At 42.2% G+C, this 14,807-nt stretch overlaps 1 protein-coding gene across 1 annotated transcript in view; it reads left to right on the top strand.

The window, feature by feature from the left end:
- Positions 1–865: 865 nt before the first annotated feature.
- The window catches only part of SLC16A7 (solute carrier family 16 member 7), an 83,893-nt gene continuing 69,951 nt past the window's right edge, over positions 866–14,807 (top strand). The window contains exon 1 of the mRNA XM_054178013.1: positions 866–1,078. The gene's annotated coding sequence lies outside the window, so the exon portion shown is untranslated. The remainder of the gene's footprint in view (positions 1,079–14,807) is intronic.

Raw genomic sequence — 14,807 nt, forward strand, 5'->3', positions numbered from 1 at the left:
CATGAGAATAGGCATTAGGGTAAAGGCTTTAATTATGCAATTACTTGATTATATTCTGTCTCTTTCCCTACAAGATTTTAGCCTTAAGGACAGGATTTCTGGATAAATTAGTGGCCACTTTCATAAATGTGTTCATGACATACACAAAGCAGCTCTTGTAACTTGTGTAATTTTTTTTATGAGTGAAAAAAGGGGAAAGGAAGAGATGACCAAGATTTTTAATCAGTAATTGACTGCTGACTGGCCAAATTTCAATGCCGACTTCAGCAGATGAAATTCCCGCGTTCAGTACAAAAAGATTTTTTGTTTCTCCTCCCCCCCCCCATTAATATGAACAAACTGAGGTGCCTTTCTGTAACCTTTCCGTGGAAAGGCGAGTGCAAACAGCCTTTATAATGTGAAATATTTGGCATCCTTACTCCTGAAGAGGAGGAGAAGGGGTGGAGCTGAGGATGGACACGTCTTATGCAGCCATAAGCGAGGTGAGGAGTGCGACACGCTGCCAGCGGGGCTCTCCGTGCCCTTCTGCTCCCCGGGCAGCGCACACTGCCCGGCGGCCCCTCTGAGCAAAGGGATCTCCGCGCTCGGCGGAGGCAGCGGTCCCGGGCGGGCAGGTAGGCGGGGAGGCCGCAAAAGGGAAGGTCTCACGCCTCGTCTCGGCGGGAGCGGGGCCGCGGTGCTGCCTGCCTCCCCGCCCGCTTGCTGTAGGCCGGCACTGCCCGTTCTACCTCCCGCGCCAGCTCCGTCTCCGCGGGCCAGGCGCCGCGCCCCCGCCGGCCCCGCGGAGCCGGGTTGGGCAGCCCGAGAGGCGTCTCCTCCCCAGCCCCCGCCCCCCCGCGCCGGTGCTGAACCGCCTCGGCCGCTCCCCGGCAGCACCCCCGGGACAGCGGCGCCCCATCGGCCCCGCAGCAGCACCCGGCCCTCCCTCCCTGCCACCGGCCCAGGCTCTCCCGCCGCTGCTCCGCTGCCGAGGACACCTCATGGGAAATAAATAAATTAGTTACCCCACTCACTCCCGCGGCAGGGAGAGGAGCAGGCGGCAGCCGCGGGATTAGATCCAGCCCGAGCTATAGACCAGGTAACGTAACCTATCCGCCAGGAGGGAGGAGGAGCAGCAGCGAGGCCGCTGAGGTCGCCCCCGCCTGGGAGGGCTCCGGGGAAAGAAGGGGCGGCCGCAGCCGGGGCGCGCCGGCGTGGCCCCCGGTGGGCTGCGCGAGGGCGGCTGCCCCGGTGCCGTGCGCGCCGCACCGTCAGTCACACATACACACCAGCCGCCGCCCACGCCGGGATAGATGGACGGACGCCGCGTGGGGCGCAGCCGTTGTCCCCCTGCAGGCGCTGCTCCCCAGTACCAATGCAGCCAGCGCGGGGAGATGTCTTATACCCCGCCGGCCCTGCGGCGAGTGGCGCCCAGCTGCCATGCGGGCGCCTGGCTCTGACAGCGGGGCAGGAGGGCGGGCGGTGGGGCCGGGCCAAGGCCGCAGCTTCGGATGGGCGCGGCGCGATCCCGCCCACGTGCCGCGGCGCGCATCCCCGCGGAGCGGCGAGCCGGGGCGCCGAGGCTGCCTTCCGCCGCATCCCCAGGAGCGGCGGCAGCGCCTGCCCGGCGCACAGCTGCTGTCTGGGCCGCCTCTGTGTAGGGGGCCGCTCCGCTAGGAAATGTGAGCGGCCAGCCGCGGCGACAGCAGCGAAGCAAAAACCTGCTGCTGCGCTTGCCGTCATCAGAAACGGGCCTGCAGAACCCTGATGTCACAGCTCGGTGGTTGAGGTGACCTTGGAGAAGGAGGGTCTAGATGGACCTGCTGCTGCACAATGTCATCTGCAGCACTACTTACCCTACTATGGGCTGCTCTGCGCCCGACAACACTGGCTTTTTTATCTCCAAACGTGGCTGGCTTTAGTCAGTGATTGTGCACTGAGCTCCCGGTGTAACTGGTTTCAGAGCCGTGAAAATAGTCATTCTTATCGTTCCCAGTACTTGACCTTTGCTAGCACATAGGGGACTCAAAGTCCTTAAAGGTAATGATCCAAGTGCCTCCTTGGTGAAGGGCAACCATCCTGAAGGAAAAGATTTCTCTGTGCCTATGGATACTTCTGTGTCCTGGGTTTGTGGTTGTTGAAATGACCCGTACAAGACACCGAAGCACTCTTATAAGAGACAAAGTTGCCTTGTTCACCTTTCAGAGACCAGTGTCCCATGATCCTCCTGGGAGGGTGCATTACCTGCAGAGATGCAGAAGTGACATGAGTTCTTTGCTGCTTTTCCAGTCAGCTGGATAGGAAAACAAACCAACGTTTAGAGATAGCTGGCTTTTTTTAGATGCTACCCTGTGCTTTCACTGAAGGATTCTTACTAAAATTATTATTGAAACCTGTTTTGGGAGAAAGAAGAAAGTTTGAATGAAGCTGATGCCTCATGGAGGAGTCCATTCTTGTTTCATTGGTCTCTATAATAAGCACTGGTGTTTCCATAGTGACTCATCTGTGGCTCTCGAGTTAATTATCAGATAGTAATGCAATAGGTGCTTGCAGCTTCCATTGCAGGAATGAGACCATAAATTTAACAGCACACAAGTCAAGCCAACAAAATACTGCCTCAGCCTGGTTTACATGAGTCATGATGCAAGAGTTAGTCTTCAAGAAAGAAGCATGTGGACTGATACATAAAGAAAATAGAAAACTGCCAAATAGTTTAAAAAAATAGTAAATGCTTTTATGTATAAGTATTAAATCTGGCAATAATGTGTGATTCCCTTCTTGTTTTTAAAGAAAGCTGTGTCCTCTCTTCTTCCATTATTGTCTGCTAACTGAGTATCAGACTTGAGGATGAGTGTTAAATATCTACTCCTTCCACATGGTGAAGTGAATTCAGGAAAGAAGTTGTAGTCCAGATGTTCCTATTATTTGTATAATTTATTATAGAACTGTAACTCCCTGTATCTGTAAGGGCTAGCTTAGTTGGCAACATAGTGTTTGCTGTGTAAGTGGCTTCAGAGCAAAGCAGTGAATCATTTTGAAAAGGCAAGGAGTGGCTAGAGGTTATGGATTTCCATTTATGGCACCAGAAAGTAATTTTGGTTAAGGAAGTCAGCCTTATTTTGTTTATACAATAAAGATGTGGAATAGCCTGATTATCACCTGTGGTTTTCATGGATGACAGAACACTAAGTTCACATGTTTTAGGGATAGGAGAACTTTTTGTGTTATGTGGTGATACAACTGATCTATACATATATTTTGCATGTAAAGGGGGAGACTTTGAAATATTACAGAGGGAAATATCAAGAAATATAGTTAAATATTGTGGCTCTGCAGCTGCAGTGAAGACAGGTGGAATTCTATTTCAGCAATTTTCAGTGTAAATGAATGCATCATTAATAATATATTAAAAAAGTCTCCTTCCAGCTCCTTAACCTAATTTTATCTGTCACTTCTTTGAAGTATACATCGGATTTAAGCTCACTCAGCTTTTGCTACTGCAAAATCCTCATTCTAGGCAGGAAAGAAAAGAGTACTTCTTGACTCACAAGCTGATGTTTTTCTAAAAATATTCTTCTTTTGATATTCTTCTTACTTGGATTTCTTTCACTATGTCATACTTCTTGTCTATTTCTTTTTATATATGTATACATTTCTTCCCCTGGCACCTATTGTTTCTGTTTGTCTTTATAACAGAAAAAAAAGTCTTTGTTTCTTAAGTAAATTATCTTGTCCACTTTTTATGATGAGCAGGTGGTTTTGTTTCTGGTTATCATTGGACTCCTTCCAGTTCAAGAAAGGAGACTACAGCTCACCTGATTATTTAACACTCCCCCACCCCCCCACCCTATTGCAACATCACAGGATGCTTTAGAAGAGTTGCATTTTCTAGACAAAATCTTTGCTAGATGGTGCCTGAATATAATTCTTAATTGTATCCCTTACATCATTTACCAGAGTGAAAGCTGTCCATTTACTTGTGCAAGATCAAGAAAAGAAGAATCATAGAATCATAGAATTGTTAGGGTTGGAAGGGACCTGAAGGATCATCTAGTTCCAACCCCCCTGCCATGGGCAGGGGTCCCTCACAGTAGATCAGGTTCCCCAGAGCCACATCCAACCTGGCCTTAAAAAACTCCAGGGATGGGGCTTCTACCAGCTCCCTGGGCAACCTGTTCCAGTGTCCCACCACCCTCATGGTGAAGAACTTCTTCCTAACACCCAATCTGAATATACCCATTTCTATGTTTTTTTCCATTCCCCCTAGTCCTATCATCACCTGACACCCTAAAACGTCCCTCCCCAGCTTTCTTGTAGGCTCCCTTCAGATACCGAAGGCCATGATTAGGTCTCCTCAGAGCTTTCTTGTCCCCAGACTGAACAGCCCCAACTCCCTCAGTCTGTCCTCACAGGAGAGGTGTTCCAGCCCTCTAATCATCCTTGTGGCCCAAGAATGTTCTTGAGCTAATAATTTGTTCTGTTAAATAAATTTAATACTTCAAGGTTGATCTAATTATGAAAGTGCAATTCTCTTTTGGTTTTTATTAAAAAAAGGGTTGAGTCTTAGCTGTTAATCATTGATAAAGAATGTTACCAGTTTCTGTGTCTGTTCATGTAATGGATATGGCCTAATGTTTGCACAGCATGAAGGCGTAGGTTAGATAGGAAAATACGAGCTCTTTGACAGTTTTATGTGTCAAGTGAAAAGCAAGAAATGGGCTGTGTTCCACATAGGCATCTCAGTTTAAACCTACATTCATTGACTTGAATATGTTTGTGAGCTGTTTTGCGAACCTTCATAATCTTAGGGTGAATCTTGGAAGATTTGAGGGAAAGTTTGCAGTATTCAGACAAAAGTAATTGGGATATAGGAATAGGGAGGTAATATTCCATGGCTCGGGGAGTCAAAGATGCTGGACCATCTGGGGAGTTCTATTTGGCTTTATGATCTATCACATATTTCCAGTATTTCTCGTGGCTCTTAGTCTTCGTAGAATCATAGAATGGCTTAGATTGGAAGGGACATTACAGATCATCTACTCCAACCTCCCCACCATGGGCAGGGATACCTCTCAACTAGGTTTGTCTGCTCAAGGCCTCATCCAACCCAGCCTTGAACACCCCCAGGGAGGAGGCAACACCTGCAGTAAGGAGTCTCATAATCAAGCAGTCAAAATAAGGTTAAGCTTCTATTGAAAAGCAGATGTCCAGCTAACTAGGGCATGATGGTTGACAAATTAGAGCCTCAGTTTGTTTTTTTTTTCCCTTGCATCTCAACATTTTTAATTCATAGTATTTGTGTTGGTGAGGTGACAGTGGGGAGATTCATCACTATCAGCTAATTCTGTTGTTGATTATGTTTTTAGTTTAAGTGTATGCAGTGTCTTTAAGTAGCTCCTTTATATATAATCTTCCAGGTCAAGCCCCCAGTTATATGCAAATAGTTTTAATTTTTATTTGGGGGGGGGCACTTGCTTTCCTGTCTCATGGCACTGGCAGTAATATGTAAATCATAGGTGTGCCTTATGCACACTTACTGATAAAAATTGGACAAGAATTTCCAAAAGGATATTAAAGTAGCTGGGGCAATAAAATGTTCCTAAAATTGGAAGGGGGAAATATTAATCAAAAAGAATGGAATCATAGCATGATACACTCTTTTCCTTTGTATTATTAGACTTAAGATCTTAAGAAATGGAATTAGTGGTAAGTCACAAAATCAGGAAACACTAGAAAACAAACTTAAACAGGATTTTTTAGTGTTTTTTTTTTAAAATTTAGCTGTTCATGCATTTTCTTTTATGTGTCATGATTATTGAACATGTATTTCAGTTCCACTCAAGAAGAAAGCAGTGCTCATACTTACTATGTAAACTGTAAAGAACTGGCTAACAACTTTAGCCTGTAGGAAACTTATTTGTAAGTCAGCTGTTGACAAACTGCAGAAATCCCAAACATTGTAGAAGTTGGAATATTTGCTAATAGTTGTTTGACATGTTTTCCTTATGGTTACTATGAAGAAAATAATGACAGCATGTAGGTTTATTGGTCAAAGAATAAAGTTCTGCAGACTGGAGCTGTGCAAATGTGCAGGATTGTTTAAACAGTGCTTGCTTTCTTCCTGAACGTTTATACCCTCCAAAGAACACTTTACAGTTGTTGTGACAGCAAGCTTGGTAGTTACTTCTCTTTTATCTCTCTTTAAGGTTTTCCAGTGAAGGACTCAACTGTAGGTGATGATAAAGCTGCTGTGGGAACATTCAAAAAGCACACTGCACAGAAGACAGCTCAGAACCTTCTGTATTTCATATCCTCTCTTATCTTTATATATTTTTAAGAGTTCTCATCCTTTAGAATAGCTCGTCTTTCCACATCTGGTAGCAGCTTCAGGCCTGACCGTTGTGTAATGCCTTTCCATCATATGGCGTCAGTGATAGCAAACTGTTGACAGCACTCCTGAGTTTGGCACTCTGGGACAGCACATGGAGTTGTAGTGGTGTTCAAAATATGTCTGGCATCAAAGAATAGCTCTCTGTTGTTACTACAGCAATGGAAATGGCAGTGCAATGATGCATGTTGCCTTTTGCATGTGTTGTGTGCAATAGAAATTAGTAAAATTAGTGACAGCATTACATCATCCCAAGAGATGGATTTTGAATTTTATTTTTTTTTTTTGCATTGAAATAGATTAATCTTACATTTGTGCTTGCCACTCATAGCTTAGACACTCTTACAGTCAGGCAAAAAGGAGGCAAAAAAAGGTGGAATCTCAGTTTGTCTCTTGTGTTAGTTTCAAACTCATAGTGTCAATTTCAGACTTGTACTACTCAGTGGCTTTTGTTTTTTCTGAATTCAAGAAATGCTTGAGAATAAATGTATGTAAAGTACTAAAAACATCACAGTATCACAGTATAACTAAGGTTGGAAGAGACCTCGAGGATCATCGTGTCCAACCTGTCTCCACAGACCTCATGACTAGACCATGGCACCAAGTGCCACGTCCATGTGAAGAAACAAGCCAAAAAGAACTTGCCATTTTTGTGCTGTCAAAAATTAGCAATTTTTTGGGAACAAAACCACTTCCTACTGTCATAAATTTGATTAGTATTGCATATAGAGAAATGTGCTCATTTGTAGCATAGGCTTTTGAAATCAGTTGCATTAGAGTGAGTTTTTACCATCAGAAATTAAGTATTTGGCAATTAAAGTTAGAATTTTTGAAATGACACAGGACTGTGTTCAAACTACCAGCTAGAACAACTTGGCTTCTGAGAGACATGGCAGCTTTTCTCTGCTGACCTTATTGAGACATGGAAATTGGAAACCTTAAAATGTAGGGTTTCTCAACAGTTTGCCATGCTGTTGAATTAAAATGCCACAGGAGCTGCAATTACAAAAATGAGCTCCTGTAGTTTGTGTTCTTAATATGATTCTCAGGGCAGGTTCAAAAAAGAAAGAAAAACAACCCCCAAACAACAATTTATTGATGCAAATAAACTCTCCATGGGAATGTAGGTGTCTGATTTCTTAATACTTGAACTTCATGTGTTGAATTCCTTTACAATTGCACCCTTGCTGAGTATACTTTCCACTGAAGAAATATTTTCTAAAAGTTAACTGCTTTTGTATGCTATGCCAGGGATGGGTTTGGATACTGGTACTGGACCCTGTGTTCTCATCAGTGTCTCCTGCTGATGTTAGAAATGGAAACCGGAATGTTATAGACTGCAAACTAAAACTGAAGACTGGTTTTGGAGTCAGAAAAAATTGTTGCTAGAACAGACACTTAAGCAGGTTGAGCAAGCAGGTTGCATCTGGGAGCAGGTGGAGTGAACAGAATGGACTGTGGAGGGAAATTGGTGCTGGAAACAGAAGAAAGCAATGGGCCCATCATCCCATTAGCAAACTCATTTTAAGACATACATCTTTATAATAGTTTGTACATAAACTAAAAGCTTCCTTTCTGCCCTGAGGAATTTATAAGATCTCTGCTCATTGTGTCACATGGAGGTCCTAACTTCCTCTCTTCCATTAGTGTGCCTCCTTCCCTTCTCAACGACATTGCCAAAGATAGAATCAAGGGACTCAATAGCCCATGATTAGAAGCCACAATGCCAGATTTTTAGTAAGGAATGAAAAAAACCCAACTTGTGTATTTTGAGACCTCTAGGTTGTATATTTAAGGAAAATAGGTGAAAAAATATGCCATAATAGCCTGTATTTACAAAGCATAAAGCATGCGTTGTATTCGTAAAGAATAAGAAAAAACAAGATCCCGTTTCCTTGTTCTTCTGTAGATATAATTGTTGGCTAGAGGCATAAGGTAGTTTTTGTTCTCATATTTTTTCTGAGGTAGTTATCAGAAAAGAGATGTTTCTATGTAGTTATGCTGGATATGGGGATGCTTTATTTCAATTTAGCTTATTCATACATAACAACATTAGAGCATTATAAGAGGCGTGCATGGCATGTCTCAGTCATAGCTATATTATAATAGTGAAAGAGGTTTATAAGCAAAGCTAATGAATATAAGGGCCAAAGTCATATGAAGCTGAGATATCCAGGAAGGGCACTTAAAACAAAGCACTATGGTATTTTTGCTCAGTCAAATAATATGTCAGTGTTGCTTCATTGTTATTTCTTCTGTTTCTGTGACTCCCGATCTAAACTTAACCCTTTCGTGCAGCTCCACTGAGTTAAAAGGGTTTACTTGTGGTCTACACAGAGAAACGGCTTCTCAGGACCCACTTAATTAGCCTTTTGGATCACTTTCTTTGACTTACCTGATTGATTTAAATGGAAGTTATTTGTCATAATGATTATCAAAATCAATTATTTAATAATTATCAAAAATCAATTATCTGTTTCTAAACAACGACTTTTACGTGTCCATCTCTTTCCCTTCTTCTTTCCGTAAGACCATTTTCCTCCTCCCTATTTATTAGAGTAAAAACAAAAAAAGGAAGGTAAAAGATCAAGTTATTCTTCTGCTCTGCTTATCCTACTGACATTCTGGGTTTTCCATGCTCAGACTGGAAACTGTCTAAGATATTCTCACTTTTAGGACAGCTTTTATATGGCCATGGATGATGCTCCTCCATAGTAACCAGTGTTTATGGTTTGTTTTGTTTTTTAATGCTATTTTTATCTTTAGAGTTACAAATGTTTACATTCTTAGCTTTCTGGTTTTGCTTAATTCTGCTTTTCTTGAGTTATTAGGGTAAACAATAAAATGTAGTCTTAGGAAAATGACAAATGGAGAAGGTGAAACAGGAGGAGGGATAGAGACAATCTGAGGAAATATTATTTTAAGGAATTTCACAGTGGCAAAAATCTTCAATCTAGCAGAAGTGGAATAATGTGACATGTTTTCAGTCAGTGTTTTTTAGTTGTCTTCAGGTTTTATTGTTTTTGAGAAAGGAGTAGAGGGAATGTTGACTTTTATCATTTCTTTGTACTAATTGTAGACTATAACAAGGTTTTTGTTGTTGATGTATACTTGTGTTGTCTGATCACCAAATGGGTGTGCAGTCTTGGCAGTGCTGTTGTGTATACCAATATATCCATCAAGCAAACAGCTAATAAAAATATAAATATACAGTGTGATATGAGAAAAAAACCACCCAACAACAAACAAAACAACTGAGCAATACAGTTTTGAAACATTAATATTGCAATCTTGGGCATAAAAGGGTAGTGCTGAGTTTTATAGTCATTGTTTAGCTGGTGTCTGAGAATATCCTGACTTCCCGAAGTACTTTGCAAAGAGTGTAAAACACATTTAAAACATTACAATTAACACTGTAAAATTTATTTTAAAGACTAAAAATATACTTTATATTTAATTAAGTAATGATGGCCTGTGACCTCAGTGAGAGCCAACGTGGACTCCTGCGTATGGATTTGTTCAGATGCTTTAGCAATGAACAGGCAAAAAGAAGACTGTTCCTGACCTACAACTTGGGTAGCACCAGGAAGCCACATGCCAGCCTTCAGTCTGCTAATGCATCCCCCTGTGTATGTTTGTTAAGTTGATCTGCACCTGCACGGACGATTCCCTCTCGTGTGTCATGAAAAAGGAGCTCAGACTTATGACATATGAATATATCATATGGACATAGCTGTATCTTCTCATACCCACATGCATAAGGGAAAGTTGATCAAGCTGACAGTTTCCAACTGAGAATTATTTTTGTGATTAAGAACCAATAGTGGCTTCCATTGTTAAGCTGACTGGTTTATGCCACCTGGAAAACACAGTTGTACTGTGTTCATAACATAAGAGCATACAAAAGCCTGTCCTTTCCATGATTAAAATAGATTCTTCTTCTGAATGTAACAGTATAGAAAGGTGTCAATGAAATAAGATGTGCTGACTTAATTAGTTAATCAGTTTTCAATTCTGGATATACTTTAGCATTGCTGAAATATTGCATACCTAAAATGATTACCTAAATGAAAATTGTTATGGGGTAGGATTGAATCCCCCCCCTCAAAATATCTAGCATTATTCTGTGTCCAGCCTCTAAAGGCTATCCATCCCAAAGACTCGCATCCTCTGGAAAAAATGTATTTACAATTAAGATGTATTTTAGCTATGAGGCCAGGATTTTTGTAAATTATGTTTTCTTGTACCTATTTCTGAAAAATCTGTAAGGTTACTGTAGGTGCCAGGCCTGGATAGGATAGGATAGGATAGGATAGGATAGGATAGGATAGGATAGGATAGGATAGGATAGGATAGGATAGGATAGGATAGAATAGAATTAACCAGGTTGGAAAAGACCTTTGAGATCATCGAGTCCAACCTATCATCCAACACCATCTAATCAACTAAACCATGGCACCAAGTACCCCATCCAGTCTCTTCCTAAACACCTCCAGTGATGATGACTCCACCACCTCCCTGGGCAGCCCATTCCTATGGCAAATCACTCTTTCTGTGAAGAACTTCGTCCTAACATCCAGCCTAAATCTCCCCTGGCACAGCTTGAGACTGTGCCCTCTTGTTCTTTTGGTGGTTGCCAGGGAGAAGAGACCAACCCCTACCTGGCTACAACTTCCCTTTAGGTAGTTGTAGACAGCAATAAAGTCTCCCCTGAGCCTCTTCTTCTCCGGGCTAAGCACCCCCAGCTCCCTCAGCCTCTCCTCATAGGGCTTGTGCTCTAAACCCCTCACCAGCTTTGTTGCCTTTCTCTGCACTGAGCTTACTTTTCAATTATTATACTTGTTAGCTTAATAGAATAGGATTCTTACAGAATACTGAATGGTATGTTTTAGTGAAGATCCAGAATATGTTTGTAACCTTAATGAGGTAGTAACAATATTTTTCTTCCTCCCCCTTTTTTTTTTAACCACCCCCCCATTTACTAGTTTTATCCCAGGTGTATAAATACAACAGATTTTGTATGCAGCACAATAGTCTTATGAAACCTAAATTAGCCATCTAAATTAGGATATTTAATTTCAGTGTTACTGGGTCCTGGGTAAGTAGGATGTTATCTTTTAATAACCAAAGCTTAAATTCTACCTTCAAATCAATCCTCTAACTTAGCACTTGTACAGGATGAAATCAGAAGTTATAGTTGTATACTGAACAGCCTACTTTATAGGTACTGTCAACAGCAGTTACAGTTGTTTTAGAAGCAGATAATCTTGCATTCTGATGTAGTCTGAAGTAAACATCTACTTGCTTCTTATTGCAGCTGAATTTAACCTAAGTGAGAAGGTTTTTCTAAGAGAATTAATTGTATATATACAAACACAGAAGGTGATACAAAAACCTGAGAGGAAATATGCAATGTGCTGCATACTAGGAGATAAAGTAGGGTAAAGAAGAAAGCACTGGGAAAATAAGTGCTAGTAGATTGGTTTAATGTTTCATGAAGTTTTAGTATTGCAGCATGTTATTTACAGCCTCGGTTAATCTGCCTTGAGTACCATAGATAACATGTGACTGTATTTCCCATACTATCCTTTTGACTCCTTTGGAACAGTTCTATGACTAGATGCATGGAAGGAGTAATGTGTAGTCATGGATAAAAGAAAAACCAGCATTTCATACAAGGAAAACAGTGTGAGAGAAAGCATATTTCTGAAGGAGGGTAACAGGCGTGTTGGCTGTATAGGATTGTGAGGAGATGTAGATTCTGGACTGAGTAAGAGAATGAAGGAATTAAATGGTTGGAGAAGACATTTTGCTGCCATTGCTTTGAACTAGTATGTGAACTGTCAGAAATGAGTGAATGACTCTTTTCTCAGCATTTTATGGTAAATTTAGCCCCCTAGAGAGTGATAGACTCCTGTAATCATGCGAGATTTTATTCATCCAACCAAAGGTGAGAAAAGCTGGTTCTATTTGCCATTTCCAAGTGGCTAAGTTTGTTTGCTTCATAGCTATTCTCACTGCTCCAAAGGGCAGTTTGAGCTCTTTGGTCAGTCCCTGCTGGGTTCATTAACTTTGTGTGTTTGTTTGTATTACCCCATTGAGAAGGGAATAGTTTGTATTTGTGTTCTTTAAAGACTGGACCTGAATTATTTAAGCAAACCCCACTGAGCAGGGACCCTTTGGTATTTAGATGAACTCCTGCTCCCAGGTCATATTCATCTGTTTCTCTGACCTTGCCAGAAGGAATCCCTATTTACTTTTTCATTTGTTATAACTGTTTATCTGGGCCCTGCTGGCAATAGAAATGGGATGCCTACTTTCTGCTGCATATGGGAACCACGAGGGACTATCATGTGTCATAGTGAGAGGAAAGCTTATATAAGATGGGGTTTGATTTATTAATTTTTTTTAAGCGCTGGCATTAAATTTCAATCCTAAATTGCAGCAGCATAAATATTAGAGCAGATTGGGCAGCTCTGTTGTAGACTATAGGCTGCCTTTTGAAAGGCAATTTGTGTTCTGGGCCCATCAGTTCAGGAGAGATGTTGAGTTGCTGAAATGTGTCCAGAGAAGGGCAACAAAGCTGGGGAGGGGTTTGAAGCACAAGCCCTATGAGGAGAGGCTGAGGGAGATGGGGAAGCTTAGCCTGGAGAAGAAGAGGCTCAGGGGAGACCTTATTGCTGTCTACAACTACCTGAAGGGAAGTTGTAGCTAGGTGGGGGTTGGTCTCTTCTCCCTGGCAAGCAGCACCAGAACAAGAGGACACAGTCTCAAGCTGCACCAGGGGATGTTTAGGCTGGATGTTAGGAAGAAATTCGTCACAGAAAGAGTGATTAGCCATTGGAATGGGCTGCCCAGGGAGGTGGCAGAGTCATCATCACTGGAGGTGTTTAGGAAGAGACTGGATGGGGTGCTTGGTGCCATGGTTTCGTTGATTAGATGGTGTTGGGTGATGGGTTGTACTTGATGATCTCAAAGGTCGTTTACAACCTGGTTAATTCCTATTCTATTCTATTCTATTCTATTCTATTCTATTCTATTCTATTCTATTCTATTCTATTCTGCTTCTAGTTGTTACCATCTTTAAAACCCCCATACCCCACACACAAGTGAAATGGCTGCTGTAGAGCTACAATGAACATGTACCTTGATATGAATCTTTTACCTGTAATAGCTAAAAGTGTTGTGTTTTTGTCAGATGTACATATTCAGGGTGTCATGAGAGAGGTTGCTTAGTCCAGAGAACACAAAAAAGAGAGGTGATCTGTAAGGAAAGGTGCTGCTGTTACAGTATTGCGTCCAGCTGGGAGTTGCATTAAATATATCTGTCTTCTGAGGAGCCTCACATGACAGGATTTGTGTGGGTTTTTGCCCATAAAGACGAACCTAAACCTGCTTTTGCCTGGTGGAAGCTACAGTCAAGAGTTGATCTCTTGGGAGTGAAAGCTTCTGCCAGCACAGCTGCCTCTCCAGGCAGAGTAGAAAGACATCAAGCTCCACCCTTGAAATCAGTATGGGTTACATCTCCCTCATGCCTTTAAAAATAATTGTTTCATCATTTACTGAACATTTCTTATCGCTGTGCTTATGTCCTGGTTTGAGGCCGGGCAGATCCTCTGTTGCCCCTGAAAGGGGCAAAAGAATGACACTCACACAAATGGATTGCAAAAGTGATGGAAAGTTTAAATGGAAAAGCAATTAGTGTTTTTTACAGAAACTACAAAGCATAGTGGCAAAGAATCCTAAAGTGTACAGAGTCCCTTACACTACACCCAAAGTCCTCCCAGCACTTCCCTTCTTCCCACCTGAGGGTCTACACAACAAACCCCAGGGCTCTTTCTTGCCCCCACCCCCCCAGGCTGGCCAGGTCTGAGACTGCACCCCTCATCTTCTCCTGGCATTAGGACTGGACAGGCCCAAGAGGCCTTCAGATACTCCCCCACCATTACCCGATAGGGAGCATGTCCCACAGGATCAGAGGGGGAAGAAAGTGGAGAATGACTTTGCAGATGAATTTATAGGGCACAGGATTTATAGGTATGAAATATGCTGTTTCCTGTGTCCACCTTACTTGGTTAGACACTTGGGACACTGGAGGTGTAACTTAGGAGGCAGTAACAGCAGGCACCCAGCCTAAACTGCCACAGCTTACATGTTAAAGTAAAGTATACTCACGTATAGCTGTCATATTCCCACTATAGCGCACACCCACGTTTATTGCTTAATTGTTTTAAATGCCTCCCTTAGTTGTGGTCCAAATCTGGCTGAAAAGCTGAATGTCCCTCTCACAAGTGTAACATGTATTTAGTAATTTATATATCTCTATGTAAATCATAAGCTTTCAAGACAATCTTGCATGTTCCTACAGGCTGAAACCAAGTATTTCTTACTTAACGCAGTAGTTGTGCAACTACTAAGATTTACTAAGGTAAAGGCTTAA

Source organism: Dryobates pubescens, chromosome Z (genome assembly GCF_014839835.1).
Source record: "Dryobates pubescens isolate bDryPub1 chromosome Z, bDryPub1.pri, whole genome shotgun sequence".
Classification (NCBI taxonomy): Eukaryota; Metazoa; Chordata; class Aves; order Piciformes; family Picidae; genus Dryobates; species Dryobates pubescens.